The 6,873-nt window shown below is 42.0% G+C and overlaps 1 pseudogene; it reads right to left on the minus strand.

Moving 5' to 3' along the window:
* Positions 1 to 6,249: 6,249 nt before the first annotated feature.
* On the minus strand, positions 6,250 to 6,366 carry LOC126185610 (5S ribosomal RNA; annotated as a pseudogene).
* Positions 6,367 to 6,873: the final 507 nt, after the last annotated feature.

Here is a 6,873-nt window from a genome sequence, read left to right on the forward strand (position 1 = left end):
TATTCGCAATTTGCGAATCTATTTCGGAAAATTCAAGGTAGCACGCTACATTGGCCCCACCAAGAAATCCTGAATACAGTCACAAATTCCGTTTGATATCTCAAATGATTGTATTATTGTTAATAAAAATTGGTGCGTTACCGCGTCAAATTCTGTTTTGAAGTCAAGAACTATTGCATACATCTGATTGCCTTGGCCCATGACTTTCAGGATGTCATGTCGGAAAAGCGCAAGTTGGATTTCGCATGAGCGATATTTTTGAAATTCATTCTGGTTGACGTGAAGTAAGTCATTCTGTTCGAGATAATTAATTATATTGAGCTCCGAATACGTTCTACATGAGGTAGACGTCAGTGAGATTGAACGGTAGATTTGTGGATCACTTCTGCTGTCCAAGAGAAACGATAAAACCGAAGCAGTAAGACTATAATGCATGGACGAGGCTGGAGACGACTTCTAAACAACAGTGGAAGGAAGGGAGGAGGACTCCGGTTAAAGGTCCCGTCGACGATGAGTTCATTAGAGACGCAGCGCGAGCTTTCATTGGGGGGAGGGGGGGGGGTGCAGAGAAGTGAAACCAGAAGCGCTACCCTCTAAGGAACCACCTACGGAAAACTTAAACTGGTTAGCCGGAATGGGATTTGAACCGCCGTCATCCCGAATACGAGTCCAGTGTCTTACCACCTCGCTCGGTACCAGTCTTATGACCATGCGTTATCCACTAGTGAGCAGCTTTTAGGAAGCTACTACTGTCACCCACAAAAGTTATTTACAGTCAAATAGCTAGTCTACAATTATCAATATAATATCCATCATCGAGGTCATAGCTATTACGGAATGATATAGAACTGTTGTTTCTGGCTTAACAAATAATTTATTGGTTGTTTCTAAGAGAGAAGTCGTCATTCCAAATTTGAATTTGTCCGTAGAAACTGAAATGACATACGCGACACTGTACAGATTCTTTAAGAAAGATAACTACAAATGTTTTTCCACTAGCCTCAGTAGCATGGAGACCTTTCGTAGCACCAGGCGGCTTGGATGCAGAGGCATCTGCGACCAAATACGCCGAACGCTAGAGAGCAAAACACTCTCGTCAGCTGTTATTCACGTTCTCAAAATACACCGGCCAGAGGCAGCCGGAGCGACCGTGCAGCTCTCCGCCAGCGCGTCTTTAAGTGGCTAAATGTTGGGGACTTCGCTGGCTTTCTGCAGCTACGTCTATACTCGGCGGTGTGTGGCGGAGGGTACAGTCTTCTCTTCTTACTCCATTCGCGTATGGTAATAGGGAAGAATGCCTGTAGCTCTTCTCTGTTCGAGCGTGAATTTCTGTAATCTTAGAGTTGTGGTATTTACTTGAGATATATGTCAAAGGAAATACTTAATTTCTTGATTGAACAGTCGACGGGCGTACTCTCAGTTCACAGTTTCCAATGGGCGCAATATTTCGTCGATCAGACAAGTTGCCACCGTCAGGTGCGCTGTCCGATCAACAACTGCGTCCGGAGAAACTGAAGAATCACAGTTGACTTCTTAACTATTTTAGAGCACGTGCTCTCGGAATTTTGTAGATTAGGCCCACTTGTGACATCTCCCATTGCTCTACGAATATTTTCGCTCTATTCTTTTAATTTCGTCATTTAGAGAAAGCTTTACAAAGTTGATTGCAGTACCCTCACTGACAGTCTAAAGGTAGCAGGGATAAAATACAGGGAGTGAAAGGTTGTCCACAACTTGTAGCAATCAGACTGCAGTTGTAAGAGACAAAGAATATGAAAGAGAGACAGTAGTTGGGAAGAAGGTGAGACAAGGTAGTAGCCTATCCCCTACGTTATTCGATTTGTATGTTGAGAAAGCTGTGAAGGAAATCTAGGAGAAATATGGACAGGAATTACGATTCAGGGAGAATAATTTAAAACTTGGAGGGTTGACGATGACGTACTAATTCTGTCAGAGAAACCAACGGTCATAGAAGATCAGTCGAACAGAATGGATAGTGTTTTAAAAAGACGTTGTAAGTTGAATATCAACAAAAGTAAAGCAGGGGTAATGGAATGTAGTCGAATTAAACCAGGCGCCTCAACGAATAAAAGTAGAAAATGAGACACTTAAAATAGTGCATCAGTTTTGCTATTTGGGAGCAAAATAAGTATCGACGGCCGAATAAGAGTGGATTCAGATGCAGACTGGCAATAGCAAGAATATATCTGTTACCGTTAGGAAATCTTTTCTGAAGGTGTTTGTCTGGAGTGTGCAGGCGTGGCATGTGAACGGTAAACAGTTTAGATATGAAGAGAGTACAGTTTTTGAAATGGGTTCTACAGGACAATGCTTAAGATTAAATAGGTAGAGTGGATAACTAGAGAGAAGGTACTGAACAAAACTGGGGGAAAAGGCAATTTATGGTTCAACTTGATTAAAAGAAGGAATCGGTTGATAGGACATATTCTGAGGCATCAAGGAACTATCAATTTGGTAATGGAGGAAAGTGAGAGGGATAAAAATTTTAGACGGAGACAAAGACTTGAGTACAGAAGACAGGTTCAAAAGCATGTAGGCTACAGCAGCCATGTAGAGATGAAGAAGCTTACACAGCACACACTAGTGCAGAAAGCTGCGTCATACCAATTTTCTGACTGAAGATCACAGCTACAAAATCCACTAATCCAACTTAGTAAAGGTCTCAGACCGACGAAAAGTACTCGAGGATTGGCCGAAGGTATATCATGCAACATACAGTCTCTGAAATCGAACAACAATTACGTCTCGAAAAATTATAAAAAGATAATAACGCATTGGCTGTAAGCCCTCTACTTATAGGTACGAGCAGTTTCTCAGCATCTTAGCTACATCATAAGGCGCAATAAAATCAAGCCATGTTCCCATCAAGAAAAGAGAATAGAATGACTCAGCGTTCATTGTCAGCAATTTTTCGTTAAGTAACAGACGTCAAACATAAAGTAACATAGAACGTTCCCGTGATGCCATGAGTAACAATATCTGGTGACGTAACGGGGTCCCCATACACCAAATACTGAACTAAGCATTGTATCCTGTTACTGCAAAAATAACAGAGAGAGTTTTGACACGATTTGGTGATTAATAACGTGCATCAAACGCACAGCTATTAGAAGGGCTAGAAAGGCATAATTCGATTCGAATCTGTCTGGCTGAATGCGGATTCCGAACGTTTGTCTTAATACTTCATGCATAGTCTGGAATTCACTTGTACTGCACTTTTTATTCAATAAAATTCTTAGCGACATTTGTATTCAGTAGTACTTACAAGTTCCACAGAAGTATTTTGTCCCGTGTAACTTAAACGAAAATGGCTCTGAGCACTATGGGACTTAACCTCTGAGGTCATCAGTCCCCCAGAACGTAGAACTACTTAAACTTAACTACCCTAAGTACATCACACACATCCATGCTCAAGGCAGGATTCGAACCTGCGACCGTAGCGGTCGCACGGTTCCAGACTGTGGTGCCTAGAACCGCTCGGCCACCCCGGCCGGCTAACTTAAACAGAACGAATTTAACTGAAGTTGATTCAGACGATCTACAATGAAGTAGCTGTCAACGGCACAAGGTGTAAATTCGAGTCGTGTTGTTAGGCCAGATTGTACGAGACAGTGTAATTATTGATAAGGCTTGAGGAAAGCCTGTGCAGCAACGGTTGTAAGTTTCTACGTTTATTTCATCGAAAAAGAAATAATATCGACAAAGAATACAGAATCGAAGAGTTAATTGTTTCCACGCTGTTCAATGTGTGAGAGAGAACTGTCTGTTTTCCCGTTATCGTTACTAGAGGTACACTTAGACACTTAAGTAGTGGTATTACGACATTACTGATAAGAGGAATATCGATCCTCTAGTTTCAATACGAGTAGTACCGGTACTTAATAGCCGATAATTTCATAGCATCGAAAGAAGTATCAGAGTATTAGTACTGGAAGTGTCGAATAACGTGGGGGAATGTAATAACCTGTAACTACCATTTTAATTGGAATTAATGTGTATGCAGTGTACATTTATGTGTATGCAGGGTCTATGTATCATAGACGAAACACAAACGCAGAAGTAAAATTTATAAGCCCTCTTCAATCTATAATGAACTTATTTCCTCATCAGATGCCAGTAATATTAAGGATTTTTCCACTAACTTGGAAAAGTGATTCGAGTATCCAGGTACACTAGAAACTCATATGGGCAAAATAAAACGTTAATAACTGAACTGAACTGTATTTTTGAAGAACTTTTTTCCAATTCTGTGTTACCAAAAAGCTACAAATCTTTGAATCCTTTTCTATGTGCAGCAACTAAGAAAATCCTTCTTCGCAGAGAGGCAGTCGACAGCTGATGTCGATGGGAGCCCACAGCATTTCCGATTTCTAGGAATCTGGGAACACAGACTGGACTGTCCACAGCTGAATTAATTTTTGTTCAGTGAAATTGATGAATGAGTGTCACAAGCTACTGTTTACTTCTCAAGCACTAAATGATTTATAAGCTTCAATGTTAGCCCACGTGTTAATTTGTCTCAGCACGTAGCATGGCAGTATCTTTACTCGTACATAATACACAAGAATCTTAATGCTATTCCAAATTATGCATTAAATTGCAGAGAAGCGTCGAAATTGAAATATCAGTTTCCTTTATTACTTGATGACTAGTTTCGAGCCAAAGTTCATTATCAAATTATCCAATAAGCTATGCTATAACGTACATTACGACAGATCTATGACTGCTTGTTCTAGTTAAACACATCTTGTAAAGTAATTCGGAACTGAACTTCATTCATCTGAATGAATGAATGAAGTTCATATGCGTGTAACTAGTATGAGCAGTCATGGCGCTGTCGTGATGTGTGTTATTGCACAGCTTATTGGATGATTTGGTAATGAGCTTAGGCTCGAAACTAGACATGGAGTAATAAAGAAAATTAATATTGCAGCCTCGACCGTTTTCTCCAGTGTACTGCATAATTTGGTAAATCACACAGTCGCTGACGTCATTCCTTCCAGAATGCTGGAAATTACTGAATTAATACCATTCATTCAGACGTAGCATAGTTTTCTTATTTAGCCTTGTATTGTAAACAATTTCTTTTAAGTCAACGAGGAACCAATATATGTTTAAAATTCCTCGCCACATTATCGGTACCGATACTTTTCCGAGCGACCGCTACGGTCGCTTGTTCGAATCCTGCCTCCGGCATAGATGTGTGTGATGTCCTTAGGTTAGTTAGGTTTAATTAGTTCTGAGTTCTAGGCGACTGATTACCTCAGAAGTTAAGTCGCATGGTACTCGGAGCCATTTGAACCGTTTTGAAGCGATACTTTTATTATGATATTATCGAGGTATCGATAAAATTATACATATTGGTATCGACACCAAATATCCCATCAAACCTTGAATTTTAACGTCTCATTCTTAAGAAACACCGAAAAAATCCTAGTAGTGGTGTGATTTATCTTTTAACAACAGTTCGAAATTATTTTGAGTAAATTGACCATGAAAATATGCATTAGGTACTGCAACACACACTGTACTCTCACCGCCACTTAAAACCAGATTTAATCTGTTAGAACTGGAAGGGTTTCAGTCCGCAGGAGGCCTTCTCAATATAGCATCCCATAGTTTTTACAACACTCCACTCGTATGCTCCTTAAACAGGGCCATGGCCGATTTCTTTTAGCGCAGGCAGATCTATGCGGTTGACCTAGTTACCTCATACTTCTCTTCTGCACCAGCTGCTCGAATCATCGAAATAGCCTCGACAGAATGATATAATAACAGATAAGGAGGTTGACAGAGGGGTCAAGAACAGTCATAATCCGTATTCAGAAGGAGCCAGATTCGAAGATTAGTGGCAGCGAATACACACACCCGTAACCGTGGTCGCTAACGCATGCCTGTGCGATTCGGAGGTTGCGAGGTCGAATCATAATTGGTGGAAGAATTTTTCACCACCAGGATTTCGTCAGTAAGGGGTTTGAGAGTTGGTACTGGGAAATTACTGATCACCAGACACTACGCCAAAAAAAACACTCCGTCTTCAGGCCACAAGTGCCCCATCGGGACCATCCGACCGCCGTGTCATCCTCAGTTGAGGACGCGAAGAGGAGGGCCGTGTGGTCAGCACATCGCTCTCCCGGTCGTTATGATGGTTTTATTTGACCGGGGCCGCTACTATTCGGTCGAGTAGCTCCTCAATTTGAATCACGGGGCTTAGTGCACCCCGAAAAATGGCAACAGCGCATGGTGTCCCGTATGGTCACCCATCCAAGTGCCGGCACGCCCGACAGCGCTTAACTTCGGTGATCTGACGGGAACAGGTGTATCCACTGCGGCAAGGCCGTTGCCTAGACACTGCGCCAATGCTCTGGATTAAATCCCAAACCTCTTCGAAACGTGTGGGAATGTAACACTGTTGTTGGTCATGGGGACGTTATGCTCGCCGGTCCCCTTCATGCTATTCGAGAGGAGCAGACTATGTGCCGGCACAGGGTTACACTCTCTATCTTCTCTCATCATCGTAAAACACCAAACATGACACTGCACTGCACACGCAGCCATAACAGCCACCTACATTGAACAGACAACACGACACCACACCTGGTAAGGAGGTGAAACCCATTTTCGTTTGCCCCTTGATGGTCTTCCACACAAAAATGCCACAAAACTTTTTCTTTCTCTCTACCGAATGCCGTCATGTTTCCTTTCACCAGGCTAGTGTCGAATCTCACAAAAAAAAAAAATTGTTCAAATGGCTCTGAACGCCTAACTAACCTAAGGACAGCACACACATCCATGAACGAGGCAGGGTTCGAACCTACGACCGTAGCAACAGCGTGGTTCCGGACTAAAGCA

This window comes from Schistocerca cancellata, chromosome 4 (assembly GCF_023864275.1).
Source record: "Schistocerca cancellata isolate TAMUIC-IGC-003103 chromosome 4, iqSchCanc2.1, whole genome shotgun sequence".
NCBI classification, from domain to species: domain Eukaryota; kingdom Metazoa; phylum Arthropoda; class Insecta; order Orthoptera; family Acrididae; genus Schistocerca; species Schistocerca cancellata.